This window comes from Anas platyrhynchos, chromosome 7, assembly GCF_047663525.1.
Source record: "Anas platyrhynchos isolate ZD024472 breed Pekin duck chromosome 7, IASCAAS_PekinDuck_T2T, whole genome shotgun sequence".
NCBI lineage: Eukaryota > Metazoa > Chordata > Aves > Anseriformes > Anatidae > Anas > Anas platyrhynchos.
Genome location: NC_092593.1, coordinates 33987962 through 34010536, shown reverse-complemented (window position 1 = coordinate 34010536; position 22575 = coordinate 33987962). Strand labels below are relative to the sequence as shown.

General features: G+C 37.6%; 1 protein-coding gene across 8 annotated transcripts in view; it reads right to left on the bottom strand.

The window, feature by feature from the left end:
* Nucleotides 1–22575, bottom strand: part of ZNF804A (zinc finger protein 804A) — a 448502-nt gene that overhangs the window by 222439 nt on the left and 203488 nt on the right. The window lies entirely within an intron of this gene.

Genomic DNA, 22575 nt, shown 5'->3' with positions numbered 1-22575 from the left:
TCTCTTCTCACATAATTCTATTTTGTAATAAGCCTGAATCTTAAACATATCATTCTTTAATGAACTCCTCTACACATGTACTCAACTCAGAAGTTAAAAATGTCACAGCTAGCGACCAGATTTGAAGGAGGACTTTGCCTCCCTCAGCCCTGTCAATCCCTGCTTATTTTCCTACATGAATAAATCTTTACTTTCTTCCCTACTTGGACTAAACAACCCTGTAGGGAGGAAGAAAAAGAAAGAAAAAAGAAAAGAAAAAGACAATTCACTTCATTGTGCTTCAGACTATGCTCAGGAGCAGCAGCTTGCTGACTCTTGCCTCAAGCCCAGAGTTCCCTTTTGCGCCCTTTGTATGAACTTGCCTCATAGCCTCACTAGTTACTTTGCCACTTTCCAAGAACTACAGTTCTTGGAAATGTTGCCCAGGCACCCACATTTGCTTTTTCAGGCCTCTGAAAGCACACTCTCATATTTGTGGTGAACTACACAAAGTCTGATGAAGCCCTATCTTCTTGGTTCGCATTGACAGACCCTTCTGCAATACACTTTGAACACCCAGAATATCAGTATCTGAATTGGAGAAAAAAAACAGCAACAACAACACAGATAAAGATGCTTACACTCATTAATGAGTCATCTGTTTCCTATAGGGAAGTGAGACATTTTCCTACACTGACAAGGAATATAGCCCTGTTTCTCCAGAAAGCAATTCAGAGTAGAATCCTCACTTAGGTACTGTGCAGCATCCTTCAGAGCAGCATTTCTCACTTCATTGAGCATTAAGAGTCTAGACAGATTGTTTCAAGAGACTAGCCTAAAATGAGGCAGAAAGAATACCACCCACAGGGAAACAATGGAAATTACTAAAGATACAGGTTGCAAGAGATTGCTCAGAAAACACTGAATTCAATTCTGATTGCAATCAAATATTCAAATTTTTTTGATTCGTTTTTATATAAAAGTAAAAAAGATGCATGCATGTCACATTTAAGATTTTTTTTTCCAAATACTTAAAATCAGAAGGATAAAACACCTAACCAAGAGTTTTTCAGCAGAAACTTTTAATCTTAGTAACAGAAAAGTTTAAGATTAACCAATAGTTGGCTAGAAAGAAAAAAATAAAAACATTAAAGAGATTAGATGAATGATGGCAAAAATAACGTACTTGTATCTCCATAGAATTATACCCTGCTTTAAAACACGTATGCAATGAGGATCATCATTATTACCATTAGTATTGGATAGAATGAATGACAATACAGGGAATATTATTCCCTCTGTGAGTAATAAGGGGAAAAAAAAAAAAGAAGCGTGTTCTCTGTGTGTATTACTAGAAGAAAAAAATCTGAAAAATCAGTGAAGAAATGAAAGAGCTGCCTCTAGTTTGATTTATGGCTGCTCTTCTCTTTATGTGTAGCCTGGGGAGCCTCATGATGATATGTAATGAGTCAGGGTGAAATGTGTATAAATAAATGCACTGCCAATTTGTAAAGACTCTTTAAGGCATCTTTTCTGTACACTCCATACTGAATTGCATTTTCTCAAAAAGAAATAGAAGATATCAAGAAAATACAGAACTGACATAGTTAGAAAAATCTCCACTTTTATTCCATTTATTTTCTTGCCTTTGCACTTTTTTATTATTTTTTTAAGAAGAAAATCCATTGTCCAATATTTTATCTTGATGCAATAATAACCAAGTGGACAAAGTTCAAGATGAGTATCTGTGACAGATCTCCGTATAAATATACACTGGTGTACACCTGTGTACATAAACCTTTCTAGAAAATAAAGATCTCATCTAAAAAGCAGACAACTGATATTTTGAGAAAGACAAGCAAGTTTTTGTCTTAAGTTGCTGAAAGTTATACTCATATCTACAGGCACAAATCCCTGAGCAAGCTGAACTTTCTGGTTCCACAGAAGACAATGGGAGCAGAGTGTGGTTGGGGTATGCCCCATGAGATATACAGTCCCATTTCACATCCCTAAATACTCACTGAGTTTATTCTCAAGTTCATCTGCTATATTTACTGGAGGTGCTGTCAAGCTTTTTCCTCCAAGTCTGATAAACGAAGTTAAGCCTCTCCCTCAAATCAATGCTTCTGCAATACCCCCTTAGAGATTAGACCACGTCACCAAGAACAGGTAGTGAGTCTCCTCCCAGGAGATCAGGAGCTCCAAGATGGACCAGGCTGCCATGAAAAAGACGCATTGCTAGTTTTACTGATGAAGGATCATCACAATCTTTCCCTTTTATTTTTCCCCCCTCTTCCTTGCTCCTCCAATTTCCAATCCATTTTGTTTTCCAGGAGCATTTGCTGTAAGAGTAAAACTCCTTCACTGCCCAAAGAAAATATGGAATATCCTAAACGTGATTTCTTCAGTTACAGGAAAAATAAATAATTAAAGCCCAACAGCAGACTTCCCACCTCAGAAACAGGATGACCCTGTATCTTTTCTGTATGTTGTTCAAGTACCCTCAAGTACAAAGGGTGGCAGGACTTCAAGCTTTGTAGGTTCTGGTAAATCGTTGTTCAACCATAGTCAACCGAGGTAGCCAGTCCAACATACTTTTCTAACACAAATACTCAAAACTCCATTAATAATATCACTAGTAAAATACAACACTTATCCACCCTTTTGTTTTACATCTACTCGCTGCAAGTGCTCACTTACACAATAATAATAAAATCATACAGTACCAACATGAGTTATAAATACATTGCAATTCAGTCCAGAGAAAAGCCAGTCTCTTCTCCATTACAGTGTTGAGACTTAAAATGTGATCTCATCTTCACTGATTTGCTTTCCAACTGTGTTCCTTTCAATCATGAAGAAATTTATTTTAAATAATTTACAAGACTCAAAGAACAACAGTTTTAAGAACCAAAAGCAATATTGTCAAATTCAAAATGACAAAAGCTGACAACATGCAGGTATATATAATGCTGTTCTTTTGTTATATGAAATGTTACATATGACTAATATTTTTTCAGTATGTGATGCCAAAATTACCTGAAGTGGTTATGATATTCAATAGCTGGTAGGTGAGATGAGGTCACAAATCCCTAGTTCAGTAACTCCTTTATCAGAAATTAGTTTCAAATTACCTATTTACAGATTTATCACTCCAGGGCATCCCTACTCCAATTCTAGCCTTAGTTTATTACATGCTGAAGTTCAAAATGAATTCATGAAGGCTAAGATTTTAGCATGACTTTGTCATGATTATTGCTATTCACTGGAGTTAACACACCTGAAATACTTGCTAAGTCTGCCTGAAGTTGCTTGCATTTGGTTAGAAAGCTGCTAGGAGTTTCTTGAAAAGAAAATCTAAGTCAACTTTCCCTCTATGCTCCCATACTAGCAATTCCCATTTAAACTATATTTTTATGAATAGCGTGTTACCTCTCTCTCAGAAATCTTCATTATCTAGAGAAGTCAGAAGGAGTAGCCGTCTTAGTTGGGTAAGTTCCTGCTCTGCTAATGTACTGGGAGACACTGTTGAGTATAATTCATAAATCACTAATACATCATCAGATCTGAAGATAAAAAGCATCTCCCTCTGTGAAAATAAACATCCTCAGTTGTGCTCATTGTTTATCTTTTGATAAATGTTTCTGCTGTCCTTCTTTATTTATCAGCCCAAGAAGAAGAGACCATTATCTGCAATAGCATTCAATTCCACTGACATTATTATCACTTACACCTCCTCTGTCTTGCACCTCTTGGCTCTTTCACCGAATTCATGTTTGGAGCAGTATTTATCAACGGAAGTTGGAAATTACCAGTGTCTCAATTTGGCTTTTCATCTGATTCATGAAGCACTTCTCATAATGTGAAATGCAGTTCATGAATTGCTCGAGAGCCGGCAAAAGAAGAGTAGCGCATCTATTTCCATATAAATGGCCTCATTACTATGCAGGCTTGGGATAATTTATAAGAAGGGATTCTTGTCTAAAAAGAGGGGTCCTGCTGGCAATGTCCTTCTGTTTATACACAAGGAAATACAATTTCAAAACTACTTAAGAAATATAACTTCTATATCAGTAAGGTGCACCTTGCTTTGACCCACAACAAAAGGCGTTAAGTTTTTGCAGGCAACCAGTGGCATTTTAAAATGAGAATACAGCTTTCTCACTATTTCATAAAGCAGTAAAACAGTATCATCTAGCAAGAGGTGAATGGTAGTTTCAAGGAGGCCTGAATGCTGTAACAAAACATATTACAAATGCACAGAGATGAAAGAGATAGGTTTAAATGTATCTAAACTAAAGATTATTACTAGAATTACATTTTAATTTGATATGTTGATAAGAAGAAAAAGCTTTTAGTGGTCACATTCTTTCATTTAGAGTTTTGTTTGCCCATTAATTTTTGCTGAATTTGTTTCATCATCTAATATTTAGAAAGGCTTTATCCAGAGATTACACAGATATCCGAGTTTAAGTCTCCTTTAGATTAAAAGAAAAATGCTTCTATATTTCCTAGAAGTTTCTTTTAGAACTTCTATCTTACAAAAGCACATCGCAAATACCAAAGAAATAGATTTGTGTGAGTGGTGGGCTTTTTTTCTATTTTCATGTCCTAATCAAACAACAAAATTGCTCACAGAATATCGCTGATATTAGTTATTTCCTCAACTTTAATTTCACAAGTGAAATATTCTGCACTGTTTTCCTAGCATAGGAAAAGAAATTATTATCCTCTGAAAAAGAATAAAATATCACCTCCTTTTTGAAATGGTTCTTAAGGGGAAGCAAAGGTTGAAAAAAGGTGAGCTTTTAAAATTATACCCGACTCAGTCTGTTACAGGGAATGAAGGTTCTTCTCAAAATTTGACCCAGCAAACAGAGCAAATTTTGGTTTCGGGGAGAAAACCAGATTCTGGAATGCAAAAGAAACACTTCTTTCCTTTTGGTTTGCTTATTTCTTTGAGTACAACTATTTATAATTGCAAGTGCTGTGAGGACACAGAATGGTAAAGCTGCTCCTGCTTAGCTACTTCACTCTGTGTGCACGACACTTAATTTTGAATTTAATTGTAATTTGAATTATGATTCAAGCAGATGGAGAAAACGCGAGTGCTATGTGGGAAGAGTAAAACATTAAGAGACTACATAGAAGGAGAGAAGCACTGGCACGGAATAAAGAACGTGGATCCCCTGCCCTTATCATTTTCCTATCGCCTGTGTCAAAAGGCATGTTTGCAGTAGGACGACATGTAATTAGTATGTGCTAACTAACAGGTTGCTCCTAATTAATTTGTTGCTTTCTCTCTAGAACATAAAATGCTCACTAACAACTCTTATGACATCAGCATGCCTTCCTTGGGTGCGCGTCAGCCCACTGCAGCCTTTGGGTTATCATGAGCAGAAGCACCATCACTGCAGGGCATCCCCACTCCGGGGAGCTGGAAGTTACTTACAAACAGCATACTGAAACACTTCCACTTCAGACCATTTTTTTCCACTCTGTAAACTTCAGCTTTTCACATTAGCTCCTTTTAAAAAGTGAGAAACATGCTCTCTCCAATGCTAGCACTGAGCAAATTAACAAAATTATATATTCAATTACAAATAGCTTATTTTACCAGCTAAAGGGCAAAATTCATTATGAATGTCCCTGTTCACAGTTTGAGTTCTGTAAATGGAATGGGAGAGTACACAGTTTAATTTCAAAATATGGGAGCAGATTTTTATTTATGATCCTGCAATATAGCTTATTTAAATTCTATATTCTATTTTTCATTCTAATTTCTCCCTCACTGAGAGCTTCTAAAATTTCAATTTATTTCTGACATTTTTACATATTTAAAAAAAAAAAATAATTACATCCACATGTGCATGTGTACCCCCTGAAAAGTATACACTCCTTAATGGTCTGAGCAGCACAAACCTCATTGCTTGCATTAACATCTTGAGGAATCTACTATATTTTAAGGAGATACCAAATAAAATCTCAATGTCAACAGTTGTTCTCAGCATTACTTAAAAAAAAAGCAAATTATAGGCCTAATTTATAGAAAAAAATATTTTCAAAATATAAGGAATTAAATGTACTATATCATGGAAAAGGGGAATAGCAAGGCCATTTGGAAATCTGGACTTCTCTGAAGTACCTTTTATAAAATGTTGCATATGGGGAGGGGATATTAGACTGCTTCTAAGAAAGTTAGGTATGGAGGGAAATGATGGAGGAAGGAGATATTAAAAACATATATCCCCAAAACATCAAGTTGAGAATAACAGTGAGTTTCACCTTCAGCCACAGAATTGCTATGCTAGCACCACAGTACTTCACATCTCTATCTCATGATGAAAGTGTCTTACCAAAATAACTCACCCTTACCAAAATAATTCAACAAATAAAACCCCAAAAGTAATCGCTTTCACATAGCAAGTCAATGGCAGTATTGAATAGCAACTACAAATCCTCAATCTCAGGCTCCTGTTCTAAGCATAAATATATCTTTTCCCTCTGTTACTACAGTTTTAAAGCTTCAAGGCTCACCATGTTTTCCCTCATTCTTGCTTTTAGTTCATCAGCCACTGAAGGTCCACACATTGTGACAAAGTTAAGGGAGACAATAGTAGCAAATGAACCTATGTAAGCAGCTACATCCTGGAGTGGTTCCGGGACATTTAAAAAAAAAAAAAAAATCCTACTGAAATTAAGCTAACAGTTTTATCAAGTTAAAAACAAACGACTGAGGGTCACAATTCTACCATTACATTTAGTGTTAAGCTCAGGATTAACCTCAACCATACAGGTCTGTGAGGACAGAGCAGCACGGCAGGCTGAAGAAACATTGAGATATTTATTGGACTATTTTTCCTCTTTGAGAGATGCTGGGAAACAAACCCATACAATTCATAAATTGTAAGTCCCAATCGCTGAGCCTGCAGAATTATTATAGCTGAGCATACACTATCAAGAAATGAAAGAAAATGGATTGTATTTATGAGACATGGCAGCCTCCGCATACTTTTCTTGAAACTACTTGTTTGTGGGCCTAGAAGCCTTTGTAAATGTTGTGATAAAGTAAGTGCCAGAACAGGGAGCAACCATGCATGTGATAGGAAAATTCACTAGCGTGGCGGGGGAATATATATGAATGCTTGCATTTGTTTGTTTGCTTGTTCCTATTTTTACAGCAGACAGACTTATTATATTGGGTGCTCTGAAACATCTCTAAAATATGCAGGGTTTTACAAAATATCTTTGTAATTGTAAGGAAGAAGTGTTCTGCTTTCTTTTAAGAACGATTACAGGAAATTGGTCATGGCAATTTAATATCCTGTGTTATGTGGCTTCATCTCTCCTGATTCTCCACTAACCTGCTGGAAAAGGTTGCTGTTGATTTATGCTTTTGTTTGTGAATTACACTGTAGAGTATCAGAAGCAATAAGAGCTGGAAAATTGCTTCTTGTAGACAATGACCTCCTTGTAGTTTACTTCCTTATTTTATCATAATGGAGACATATTCACATGATGGAGATTTCCCTACCAAAGAGAAGGCTGTGATCCTTGACCTTAATGACAATGTTTTGCTACCTGCTCAAAGCATTACCAGTATTTTTGTGACAGCCAACTTTGAGCAGAGAATTAAATAGGGTTTGTTATTCAGTGATGAAAGTACAGTCCACCAAAATAACTACTGCTGTTAAGAAAGCAATGCTATATCCTTTAGACTACAGTACCTCTTGTATAAGCTTTCATTTCTCTTCACTGATTAATTCATCTTCTAAACAGGACCAGCTTTGCTTGATCACCACTGTTAGGAATATTTATTTGTACCTCAAAATGAAATAGAAGGCTATAAGAAGGGCCCAAAGACTGGGGAAATCAGTGGGAGGCTTTTCCTCGATTCCAGGAGGATCTGGTCAATCTCTATACGTGCAGAGTAATTACATTTTTCAGATGAGGCACAGAAGGCTTTCTTCTCTTGCTGATGCTCATGTAAATTAGGATTAACTCCATTGCAGTTGAGCTAATGGAATTACGGTGCTATATGTGACAACTGAATCAGGCTCTCAGCAGGGGAACTTTCTGGGTACAGGCTGAAAGTTGGTCTGTGGAAAGACAGACGGTTACCTAGCATCACATTTACTATGAGTGTAAGCACTTGTTACTAATGGCAGTGAGCACTGCAGTGTGCGCAGAGATGCGGTCAGCTTGTTAGGATCTAATTGGGCCTCCTGAACGTGGCTCAGTCATTGAGCATTATCAATTAATTGTGTAGAAATACCGAAGTGTGAACCGCTTACAGAAGTTGCTAATCCCAGCTACAGATCACCTCCTTTCTTAGGAAACATAGCTTATAAATTCCCATTATCCATCCTTCTCCACAACCTTCCCATCCACACTTAGGGCAAGGTCAACCCCATTTCACATAGAAGTTGCAAAGGTGTTCAGGTCCCAGGTTTGTTAGAGAAGGTGGCGCGGCATGACCAAGAAGAGAAACCCAGATTGATTCTCCCACTGAAAGAAGTGTTTGCAGAGCAGATTCAGCCATGATTAGAGCTTCCATGCGACAGATGGCACTGGAGAAAATCAAGCGTTGTACGTTCTGCCACTCACAGAAATACTTGTTAAATAGGATACAGAATAGTCGCTAATGAAGATAACATGTTAGAGACTATTATTCTGCTCTAAGGCTTGATTTAACTCAGAGGGAGCACTTCCATCTATCCCAGACTATTTCTTTTTTACAGAATGTCTTTTAACACATTTGGTTCTGTTACCTTGATGATACGGCAGTAAACAGTGGAATGAGATTTCTCCTAGGTTTCTTGACAAATTTTGTTCCCTAAAAAACTCCAACAACTTAGGTTCAAGAGTCTGTTTTCTTTGCCTTTCTTACTGTGCCATTCCAATTACAGCCACCCTCTGTTGATGAGCTCTTGCTTGTCTCATCTTGTTAGATGGTGTAGTCTTCACACTAAACATTTTTATATGCAGATTTTTTATGTCTCCTCAATTTAAATACCTATTGTCTTCCTGAAAATTTAATAACCTATTATTCAGTCACATTCATGCTTATTTTTATTCAATTTTTTATACATGATACCTGAGATTTTCTGTAAACAGATAGAGTACAGTTAAAGCAGATGCTCAGTGTTTGTTGCTTTTCTTAATTAAAACAGATATGAATTTATTGTGTAAGAACATAAAAAAATGTCAGAAGTTCCACTCCCCTCACACCTATGGAACTGAGCTAATGTGCTATAGGTGAATCAATTACTGTATTGAATAAGGTACATATGCATAGAGCTGATGAGCTTACCCTCTAGTTATAGCTTTCCAATGTTAATTATTTACTAATACTTGAAAGTCTGGACTGACTGAAAAATGGCAGTGGTGCAGTGAAAGTCCAATTTTAGAAAAAACATCCTCAAAAAGTTTCAATAGAAGCTAGCAAAAATACTTGAATCACAAAGTAGTTGAGGTCCTGGATGTTCATACCACCTAATCTCTTGCGAGATGAAGGTTGTAACTGAAGCAGAAGTCAGGTCCCCCACCCCAAAACCACAAGATGACCATGAAGTACCTATGACTCAACAAGACGGGGATCCCTCAAAGAGGGGACATGTTGTGAGTCTGCTGACTGAACTGAGCTCTTTTATGAAGTCACCTACATTTCCAAATCCCACCTGGTTTCAGTCTTTGTCAGAGCCCTCTGGGAGAATGTGAAGATACAGGAGGGAGCAACTCCAGATCCCTGGGAACTTCACAGTAGAATAGTAATGCAGCTATAGAACAAGGACAAACAAACTGAGTCACAAAATACAATTCTTTTGACTTACATGATTACATCCAACCCAGTCTCCTTTCAGACACTAAATGGTCCTATGTTCTCAGGACTAATGCTCTAAATGAGAGGAGAACCACAAAGAAATACTAAACAGGACTAAAACTTGCTGGATCTTACACCCCTTCTTCACTTTAATCAAGATTTTTCCAAGTTGCCAGGTTGCTGTAGAGAATAAAGGAAAAAGCCAAAAGACCACAGAAATGAAGCTGAGAGAAACGTCCAACTACAAGAGCATTTATGTCACTGCTGGAATACAACACAAAAAGTAGGAGACAGCTGGATCATCACCATGCTCACAGCAATGGACCAGCACCCAAGTACTGCTAGACTATTTTTCCCAATGATTAAGTTTCCTGCTATAAAGTAGAGGAAATTATGTTTACACTCCCAATAATGTAATCAATTATGGTGAACAACTGTAACATGTTAGATTAGAATTTATTTCAGGACTTGCTGCTAATTACCATCCAGAAGCTTTATCATTCAGTGGATCTCAAAGGAATGCACTGCATTTATCACAGGGCAGAGGTGAAGCTAGCGAGTTTAGATCAGAAGCTGCAGAGCTGTGTCCACGGCCATAATCAGAAATTTGATTAATTCAGTCTTTAATTCGCATTTCTGAAGCATTTTTGTCTTTTACCTCATCGCCTAGCAGCTGTTTTTACAGATGCTTCTATTTTACAAATGCCTGAGTATCTCACTTGCTCCTTTACAATTGTTGTTTTTCCTCCATGCTCACGTAAAATTCCTTTAACACTATAGCAACAAAGAATATTTCATTTCCAGACATTCTCTGAGCAGCATAAAGCCATCCTTGAGGCCCATCTCTTCTTATTTACAGTGACTATTGATTAAAAATGACCATCTATTGACATCTCCCTGTACTGCACAGTTGTTCAGGTCAATTAAAAGGTATTGAAAAATTTTATACAATCTTGAAAGTTTTCTGCTACTAAAAGGGACAGCAAGATTTTTGTTATTATTAAGTTTCCTACACTGCTCCTTGTGTCTTTGAGAAATATTAGGATAAATAGAAGCATTTTATTTTCCTATCATAAAACTTCCTTTCATTCTAGGGAGGCAGCCTTTATTTTTCAAGCAGAGGAGATGCACATTTCTGTGAGGTATCACAGCCAGCCAGCCAAGCTCTGAGAGTGCTAAATATTAGGACATCCACAGCATTTTGTAAAATATGGCATACATTTCTGTTTCCCATAAACAGACTTCAGTTCTGCTCTCTCTCTACCAATGGACAGTAGGTGTCTGGGCTTTCAGCAAAAACAAGAAAAATGCAATCTGGATAGGCTCTAAATGTGACTTATTTTAGTTCTGTCAAAAGCAGTCTGGAAGGAAGGAAGCTGAACAGCATTCAAGAAGACAGTCTACTTTCAGAATTTTTTTTTGCCTAACATAGAAGACTTCAGGAAGTCTTTGCTGGAGCACAAAAACAGAGAAGCATTCCCCTGTAGCAGACCCTTCTGTAGAAAAACGTACACATTTGAGTTTTTGACAAACTACTGAGAAGTGCATTGCTGTCTAGGAAAGCTCATCTCCTGCAAGCATGAACCCCATTCCTATCAGCTTCCTGCTGCATGCTACTGCTGCTGATGGACAATGATCCAAAATCCCATTGGACACCCCAAGTATAACTCTCTTATCTCTACAGCGTATTTCATTCCTCAACAAGGGAATGGGGGAAACATATACTTTTGCTTATATATATATATATATATCTTTAAAACATTTCACTAAAGATAAATCAACGTTCAGTCAGTGATTCATCAACCACCTCTGACGATTTTTGCTTTCTTTGTAGTTTCTCTCCCACCATCCTGTCTTGTCCCTTTTAATTGCTCTCATCCACTGTGACGAGGGGGATTTCCTGCCCTAGAGGTGAACTACACTTAAAATGGAGTTCACTGCTGCTTGGGCCACGTGCAGCCACCAACAGATGGAGCATCTCGTGCCCTGGCTTTCCCCCAGTACAAATTCAGGTCTTGCATCTGCCACCCCGTCCTCACCTCTGAAAACATCTGCTTCAGTCCTCCTTCTGACTTCTGTCAATCCCAACGGCCAGCTCTTTTCTATTCCTAAAATGACAGAGCGCTGGGGCCCGCCACAAAGTATAAAGCTGTTCTGCCAGCTTGATGCCAAGAGCAGAATTGTGCAGTCAGCTGTTTTGCCTGCTGCAGTCACTTTCTGCTGAGGTCACAGAAAATCAGGCCTTCTATAGCTGTGTGACAGCAGAAATTTGGAAGGTTGAATTTAATTTAATATAATGCAGATACTTTGTGACATGCAATAACTTCTGCATGTACAGAAGCGTTCAGAAACACTGACTTGAGCTTAGCTCTCCCAGTCTACGTTCCCCCTCCAAATAACAAAGTAAACTCCTTTAGGAGAACGTTCAGAGTCAGGTTTCATCTTAAACGATGCTGAAGGCTCTTTATTTTATCTACCCTCTTAAATTCAAGGAAGAAGAAGCCAGGGTAGAGTAGCTTCTCAAAGCTGCTGTTGAGAATTACTTTTCCCACCTCCGACTCTAAACCATAGCACGATGGAAACCACATTCCAAAACAGTTTTGGAAACTGTGTCTTAATTTCAATATTATCCAATGTACTTTTACAGCACTAAATGATGCAACATCACTATAAATTGTGCAATTCCTCTTGTACTTTTCTTGGTCTCATGAATATCTCCTGTCATCAGACATGATAAGCCTGAGATTTTTTATATCCATCTTGCCAGTAACTGCTGGATGCAAATCCTCTTCTACTCACATCCAAATCTATGCAAATACCAGTTTATGGGATGCTGTGATAGACTGATTACAAGGCCAATGGTTATTGATTTTAATGCTTCTTGGAAACCACTGTATCATGCAGGTTCAGGGAATTCACTTTTTTATGTTTCAGCTTTCTCCTTTGTAAAATGGCAGTACTAATTATTATAATCATGTCATTTCCAACTTTTCTCACACAGGAGAGAAGAACCTTGACAATTACTGTGCAATATTATCAATTTGGTATTAGTGTTACTGAATGAAAGCATTACTAAGAGGATGATTTGCATTTTTAGAGAGGAATAGAATTTCTTGATGCATATCTAGTTTCTGACATTATAGCCTAATTACCAGAATTGTTAATGAACAGCACAAAAATATTCATAAATAACATTTTATCTCACTCTGAGTCCTAACCTTCCCCAGGAATCTGCAGGCAACCACTGCTGGTGACAGGATAAACAACTAGAAGACTTTGCACATGGCCTGGTCCAGCCTTTAGAAGTCATATTCTTACTACTTACGGGAACTTTATTTAGCTATTTTGTACAAAGAGTTCTGAAAATATAGAAATCTATTTTAAGGAGGAAAAATAAAGGACTGTCAGAAAGGTTAGTCTAAAAGTAGTGTATGTGGTGGGTAGGTGAGTGTCACATCTGTCTCTAACCCCTGTTTCTAGTTGCATAGATACAGTGTGGTGCCCCTGTCAGTCCCATGGGAGGGAAACACACCCTGTCAGACTTATCCTGTAGGTACATTTTAGAAGACCAAGGTTCTCCTGCTGCTAGGAAAATGTTCAGAGACTCTCACTGAAACGTACCATCAATACAAGAGAAGAGCCCAGCCGACTGCCTGCGAGACAGGTAATGGGATTTTCTCTTGGGACCATGGCAGCTGAATGTTAAAATTCGTAAGTCAGGCTGTGACTTACAAGACAATAAGAATTTTCTGGCAAACTGCTTCTGCTGCAAGCAGAAAAACATGTCAGTAATGAGCCTCAGTCCCAGTTCCCAAATTTGCACCCTTCCCAAAGGTGCACCACTCCAAGGCAAAGTGGAATCAAAACAGTACAATCACAGGGTGTCATTATAATGATAACCATCATCCAAAATGGACAGCAAGACTCAGAACAAGTCTCAGAGCACTTTTTGCTAACCCAACAAGCATTCCCATAGGTTTTCTTGGGACATACCTGCAGGTCAACCATTTCGCTGAGCTCTGAGAAAATAAAACTATATCGAAGTAGAAAAATCATGAACAACATAGGAAACAGGGGGCGGGGGAAGATTCCGAATGATGAACAATCCTATTCCTGCTGAAATTCAGCATTGCTGCTGAGGGACATTGCAAACACCACATTCAAGGGGGAAGGCAAGAGATGAATACCAGGGGCCTCATACCTTTTTCCAAGCATGCTTGAAAAACATTTCAAAGCAGCTTAGCCCTTGTCCACACTGGGATGATATTTCTGTCTCGTAACTAACTGAAAGTGCTTTAAATATCAAAGATTTCTTTGAAGGTCTCTACTTAGTTCAGGTAATTGGTGCAGCACTCCCTTGCTTAAGGAATTCAGTACACACCTCCCCACCCACTCCACAGCAGCCTACAAGTTAGGACTCAAAGCAATTAATGATGAGTGTCATCTTGTCCTACTCATTGCCATTCTGCTTCCCAAAAAAAGTTATATAATACAAGGTCAAAATTGTTTATTACCAGATAATTACATCAATGAGAATTAGGTCTTCAGAAAAGCAGTGTAAATCCTGTATGCTGAAAATCAGCTTTTAAGAATTTTTCCTACTCAAATCTTTTAAACAGTTGTCTTTAAACAATAAAGGTACAGCTTGAGAGAATAGTATAGGTCCATGTGTCATAAAAATAGATATTTAACTTGTATTTTATATATATATATAAATATAAATATAAAATATATATATTTATATATAATGGAACTTCATATATATATATGTATGTATATATATATATATATATATATATATATATATATATACACATATATATGTGTGTATATATATATATATATATGAAGTATGGCAATCTTATCGGTTTTGTGGAGAAGCACTAAAATGAAAAGCTGGAACAAGGAACTGTGCTTACGTTTGAAGATAAGGCTGAAAAATGGAAAGCTGTCCAAAGCTTGGATTAGTGCTCAGACTGAAACCTAATTGGTCTTTAATCCTCTATCACTGCAGAAGAAAGGAAAATTCCAGATTGCAAATGACAGTCTTGCAAATGAATTCCAGGAGTATGGAAGCTTCTCAAAAACAAACAAACAAACAAAACAAAACAAAATGAAACAAAACACTGAAGGGATGTGCTTCATTTGTCAGCTTTGTCAGTAATTTGCCTATCCTAATTTGTCAAAAGAATGGAAAATGTTTAAGGCAGAATGTTTGCTATAGGACATACCACCTCTGTTTTTGAAGATGTCCCACCACCTTCAGTTCATGTGCCAATTTAGCTACCATTAGCCAGAGAGAGTGCTATATCCAAAGCTTTGCCAAAATACTACATCTGCTACTTTACCTGACCTCCTATCCTTTTCATTTAAGCATATTATGGGAGTCAAAGAAGAATTATGAGTTGTTCTGAACAATCCACTGTATCTGCACTTAATTCTTTTTCTGCATATTTGCATATGCAGCATTTAACAGTATTTTCTTTGCATTTTGTAATTATGGTGCCTAATATTTCCTGAGACTTTCTGTACTCCATCTGTCTTTGGAAATAAGGGTTATTTTGGGCCTTGTCTAGCTCTCTGGGACTTCACCCAATTTTAAGTGCAGGCAATACTTTAGCTAGTTCTGAATGCCCGAGAGTAAAATTCATCAGATCCTGTTTAGCTGAAAGCATCTAGATGATGTACGAGCTCTCTGACCTATACTGTATTCTGTTCCTGTCCCCTCTTGTTTAATTGTATTAAAAATAATTAACCTTTTATGGGAAAACCAAAACCGGACAGATAGTTAATATTCTGCATCTTCTGTTGGCTCACTCTTCTCATGAAATAATTTCACAATAGTTCAACACTAATTTACTTTAAAACTTTCCTTAAACTCAATGGCCACACATTTTCATACATTTTCTATTCTATAGGACAATAGAATCTTGTTTCTAAATGTTCGGGTTCTAAGGTTATAAATTGTGTTAGTATTTAGTGAAACAAAGAAACCTTTGATGTTCAACACCAAATGTAACCAGGAAGATAAAAACCTATCAATCCTATGATACAGTACAGACCTATATAGAAGGGACTGACAGACAATCAGGTTTGTATGTCCAGCATGTTTCAATTAATACCAGCAGGTCTAGGGTCATTAATATAAGCTAAATAAAAATGCTTGGCTAAAAATCAGGTATTTCAAATAAAACAGTAGCAGTTATTTTTGTGTTGGACTAGTTTCAGCTAAAATTATGAATATTATTGCAGGCAAAAATTAGATATATATATTTTTAATTTGGCCACTGAGTCACCTGCAAAAAAAAATAAAATGCAGCAATCCTGTTATAATGTTTTGTGTGTGAAAACTAATTTTGTTGCTGGTTAGGTAGGAATACAGCTCAATGGCTACTTTTCCATTTCTTAAAATAATGGAACGTCAATCATGAAAAACCTTTGTTGGATAGCAGCTATTGCCCACTGATAATAATCATGCATCTTTTTAATAGTGCCCCGGACAGATCCGTAACATCACCATTACTCTCAGAAGCACAGCTGGCTCTATAACTGCCTGATGATACAAGTAGTGAAAGCTCAGCCTTTGCTTGGGCTCTGTTTCAGGTGAGGCCACCTCGATTCATAGTTCCTCACTGAAAACTCAATAACCTACCTTGGTTTTTACATTTGACTACTGAACATTTTGAGCTTTCCATATAAATTCACTTCCTTTAGTGCTGTAGTCAGTATTTATGACCCGTTCTTCTATATCAATGACCTTAAATACACATCCTCAGTGGGAGATGAAAGACGGTATTTGATTACTAACATCACATAAGAAAAAAAAATTAATTACAAAACATCAACCTTTGTTGAACGAATGTTGAATGTTAATGGGAGTAAGGAGCACTGGCATGGAGTTTTTCAATATTCCATTTCAGGAATCCCCCTCCATGATTAGCTGCTTCTCATTCTTTCTTTTGCAGGGATCTGATTAACACCCACAAATCAACACACGTCTACTGATTTCAAGATTCAAAAGTATTTCAGAAGGTGTTTTGCCTATTGAAGACTCAAATATAATGCATCAAAAAATATCACAGGACATCATACTTTGTATGAAAAAAGATTCAACATCTTTCCTCTAGTCTTACAAATGGCTCAAAGCTGTGCGTTTCACTTGTACTTTACCTCATAGTTATAAAGAAAAGCATTTAGTGATTTTGAAATACCATTAGGACAACCTTTCTTACTCTCCCACTTTTAAATTAATAGGAGGAGTGGAAATGGGTATATGGCCAGAAAGAGGTACATTTAGTGACAAAGCGTCCTCCTCTCCCTGGTGCACACAACCTTACCACGGGAATTGTTAGCATTTGGACTACACTGGTCCTTTTCTGCCGCTCGAAAACCATCAGTGCCGTGATAAGAAGTAATGTAACAACTTCCGAGATTACACAGTGGAGCGATTAGCCCTAAAGCAGATCAATAACATCAATGCTTTGAGCTCCAGGATAAATAAAACCTGATACTGGTAACAGGTTAATTGTGTTTCAAGCTGCTTGCACCACTGATAAAAACTTGATAAGACTTTGGACTTCCAAGGGTTTTTTGTTCTTGTTGTTACAGGTAAACTAGAGGTCTAGGCTTAGGACATAACTCAATTAGGCTGAGAGAGATACACAAAAAAAAGCGAGTAAAAACAAGGAATTTAATCTTCTGGAGTGTGATCCTAACCCTGGCACAGTGACAGCCCAATGTGTCATTCTGCAAGCCTGCGATCAACACCAGGAGACTCGGGTTTGCTTTTCCAATTTAATGGAAGTCTTCTAGTTTAAGCTTCGGGCCATTTCCAGAGTTTCTTTAGAAGATAACAAGGGGCAGGATTTGACCTTTGCTGACACAGCCAATTCTGTAGTTTGGTGGTCTTCAGCACCTGACAGCAGACTGTTATCTAGCTATAAGAAATCCTATAAATATGTGGAAAATATCTGGGTTTTGCTATCCTAACCCACTCACCAGAGGTAGTTAGCCGTTACTGAATGATGAAGCCACTAAAAACCAGCATAGGTGTATCCAATAGCAGCAATGAAATGCCTCAGAATATCTGTATGCTGACATTAAAATCATGTCTCGGATTTGCTCTGCATTTTGAAAAGTCCCCTAAACAAATATGCTTAAAATATAACTTTTGTACAGTTAAGAGCAGTAAAATGTCATTTACACCCAAATTCCTATTTCTTTTCCAACAGTTGGGAACTGTTTCTGGCAGCAGTGTGTTAACAGAGAGGCATGTTATAAATGAGTTACACGGAGTAAAAATGATTATTTTACTGTTGAATATGATTTTTCTCATTTAAATGATCATTGGATTCAAGGTGACTCCATCATGTGCTGAATCCAGGGTAGTTCAGGAGTAAAATTTAATCAGAGAAAGTCTCCCCTGAGAAGCTAAACATAATCTTATTGTACTAAGATGGAAGCAGCCGCTTTCAGAAACCTCCCTCGATTCAGCCCTAACTCTGCTCAGCAGAGGCACCCCTCCCACACACAAGCTTTGCTTGCTGTTTGGATTTGCTCTTCCCCTGTTCATCTCTCATCCTGCCTTACCGCTGTATCAGAGCTGTATCTGTACAAAGTACATGCCTGTTGTTAACTATATACACATATTCAACCCATCTTTCACATATTTTCCCATTTACTCCAGGAAGGACATTTTCAAAGGCACGATGCCCAACTTCCACTGATTTACAGAACTATTCCTTTTTGTCCCAAAGAAAGTAGTTGCTTAACATTTGCACAGCTTTGCTCATCACCAAAGATTTTGCCTTACCTGTTTATCATCCTAATAATCATACGTGTTATAGGACAACCTTCACATTTAGTTAAGTAGACAGACTTATGTAAATTGTATGTGCAGCGAGCTTGCAGTATTTGGTAAACTCGAAAATCACCATCTTTCTCTTTTCTGTAAAGAAAGCTCTAAAAATCTCTTTTCAAATTGATCTTTTTATATAAACTTGCTTTTTCTCTACTTTACTTAGGATTAAATTACTTTCTAATTCAGACTAAGTAGATGCCCAGAACAAGATTTTAATATTACTTAAGAAGCCTCCTGGTAAAACTCACGTTAAGTTTAAAAAAAAAAGAAAAGAAAAAAAAAAAAAAAAAAAAAAAAAAGAGCAGCAAGTCTCCCATGCTGCCATACTCCCTAAATAAGAGAAATAAGACTAATTAAAATTCTACTCCATTTCAAAGAAAGAAAAGTGCCTTGTTATGATTCAGTTTTCCTAATCTGTGTAAACAATTACAAAATGCAAATATTTATCCATTTAGGCATACAGCAATCAGTTTTTCTATTTGTTTGTTTTTCAAAGATAAATAAGCGTGGAATTCTGATTTATCAACAGTCCCTGGACTCAGACAGCCGGTGCCTGTCCAAACCAGCAAAGAGCCAGGAGCACCTGAAGGCTGGAGTTCACCTGCTGGAAAAGAAAAGAGTTTTCACAATATTCTTACCCTGCAAATACCGGTCAGAGTTAGAAGTCTTGCACCACTGTTTTATTATTATTTCTGGGTTACAGCTTGTTCTTTAAATATACAACGCCCGAGTACCTTCCAGCAAACTCCACTTTGTACTGTTTAATGTCACTAAGGTTTTGTAGATACCAGGGAACAATATTTCAAAACAGCTGATCTGACCTTTGGAGTCTTTCTTGGGATTCCAGTCATATTTGTCTCAGACAGAAATTTTATTTTGTTCATGATTTTATTTGATAACAGAAGGTTAGGCAAATGCAAACAGCCAGAGCAACAATCGCTTGCTCATGTAAAGATACAAGTGCTGAATGTCCCAGATGTATTTTAGGCAACTTTCTAATATTTCCACACACATTAACTTGCAGCTTGGCTCTTACCCGTTTAAATGTCCACTTTTACAAAAGGTGGTTGTTGCTGCTTTGAGGCCACATTTTGCTGTTGGTGGAATACATAGGCCAAACAAAAACTGGCACTAAAGTTTACAGAACCATACACCAAGTGTTTCTGATTATGCAAGTAATCGCTTTGCAGGAAGAGAGATAGAAACCTCAGCATCCTCCAAGCACAAGTTCTGATTCTATCCACGGTGAAGCCCATGGATGCCTGGCAACCTTCAAGAAATATAGCACTTGTATTTCAAGGTCATCTGCAAATACAGATGTAAGTGGAAACCAATGAATACCAGTAGTAGGAAATGAATGAAGGGACTTGCAGCAAGATGAAGGAACAGGACATAGATGAATAAACAAAGTTCCTTAACTAGCCTGAGCCATTTGCTTGGAATATTTCAGAAGAATGAAACGTTATTAGTTATTAACCAACACAGTCAGTGATCAATTACAAGCCATTATTTGTCCAGACAAGAAGCATTTAAGAAATTACATCTACCTCTGCTTTCTACTGAAACTGGTTATGAGCTCTGTGCTTTCTAAGAGGTGGTGCAAATTCATCTCCTGGTTTTGTGGAGTAGCAAATGACCAAGACTGCACATTTATTGCTGGTCAGAAACAAGTTAATGCTTCTGGACATACAAGCTACTCATAAATCTTTAATACAACTTGCTGCATTCAGACTGACCCCTGGAAGAATCCCACCCCAAACACCCTCTTATTACAGCTGATTCTTATCCTATATGTATACACACACACATTGCAATTATGCTCCAGATATTCTATACAGTCTCCCTCCAAAAAAAAAAAACAAATGTTTGAAGGGATCAAAAAAAGTTACATTGTGTAATTAGAAATAAGACCTACTGATGGCGAGACTTTAAAAAATACCAACAAGAACAAAGCTTTGTAGAAGCCTATTTACGGAAAGTTCTTCAAGAGTATTCAAGAACATACAAGGAACTTTAAGAAAGTGCAAATACAGACTGAGCATCAAGAAAGGCTCCTGACAGTGAAAATGCAGGCTAAACAGCAAGAGTTATTTTTGACAGTGAAATGTGACAGTGTATGATTCAATCTTCCAAAGGAAGTGCTTGGTGACCTCTTCAGCTAGAGGCCTGAGACCTAAGCAAAGCGAAATGGGACATGCAAAACTCTCAGAACCTAGGGTTTACGTCAACTGTCCTGATGCAGATTGGCAGGATCTACTCTGCAGGACATAAAAAGCCTGTTTCTCTCTCACTTTGCTGGTTTATGGTAAGACGTGCCTGAAACTACCAGCATTACCTTAGCTATTTCAGAATTTTTTTTTTTCTTTCCTAGCATTTCCATTATGGGGAAAATTTTGTTCCCAATTACTGTACAATCAATATAAAGACTGTCTAAAAGGCATTTATATTTACAAAAATAATAAAGGGAAATTTTAGCAAAGCCACGAGTAAAGCAGCATGCATTTCTCTAATTAAAATTTCTGCCCTCCTCACACAAGTCAGTTCCCTCTATGCAAGTCTTACCAGAGCAGTCTTGTTTGCACCTAGCTGTGAGACAGAAAGCATCTGCAATAAAAGCAGTATTAAAAGCATCCTTTAAAGGAATTCCTACTGTTCCTTTCTTTTCTATTTTACCTCAGCTATTATTATTATGGTTTCTGGCAATACCTTAGAGATGTAGAATGAAAAGCCCAGACTTTAAATCCACGTAGATCTTAAAGAGATTAGGCTTTGGGGGAAACTTGTGAATCCTGGCTATTATAGCCAGAACAGTTGTTGCTCCAGGATGGAGCTGGCGGTTGGAGCAGAAGGCCCAGCTGCATGAGGAACTGTGAAGTCTACAGATCTGCTGCCCCTGCGATGTCTGTCCCAGCTGTACAGCAACGCAGTCCTTCAGTAAGGAAAGCAGTGAAATTATGAGTGGCTAACCCCTCCTATTCACACTGATTTTCCCAAACTCTGTAAGACCTTTTAGTTTGCACTTCATGCGAGAACACATTCCTTTCAGTACACACAACACCAGTGCAGCTCTAAGCCAGCATCCAGGAGTGAAGTGCATCTCATATGTACTTACATCAGTACAAGCCTAATGCAAAATTTAACCTAATTAAAACCCTTTCTTCATGATTTCCCTATTTTTTGACCCTTCTGGCAGTAAAAAGTGCCTCATGTGCCTGTTACATCTTCACTGCTGGCATTGTGGACATGAGCCTGCAGTGATTTCTGTAGGAGTAACTTGATTTCCTTCAGTTTGTCTCAGCGCAGCATATAAATAAATAAAAAGAAGTGATATGTACAGCTTGCTTGTTTACTCAAAATATGCTTATACTTTTAGACAATTCAAGTCCCATAATTTTCATTAATGGGAAACACACATCTACATGGACTTGTGAATCTATCTGAGAATTGAAAACTCTTTTTTTTGGGCTCTACCAACAATGTAGAGATGACAACATAGCAAGATCATTCTTACCCTGCAACACACACCATTAGAGCTGTTGGAGATGAATTATTTTCAAACTGCTGAGGTGTTTGAGCTCTGACAGGACTCCCTAGAGGAAAAAAAATGCCAAACAGCCCAACTTCTCCTAAAAGAATCTGTGATACTTACTATTTAGAGATCTGCAGGGCCTCAGAATAGAAAACGGGACAGAGAATGGGCAATTCCAACCAGGAGTTAAAAACCAACAGCTAGAATAGCCTCCTGGATTAGAAAAGCTGTTTTTCTGTAGAGATGAAAACTGAGCTCCGAATTCTGATTCCATGTTTGCAGTTTCTTTACCCTTTCATTACAATAATCGAAGGCCCTACTGAAAAGACAGTTGTTTACTGTTTTCTGTGCCAATTACAATTTTACTGAACACTGGATTACTCC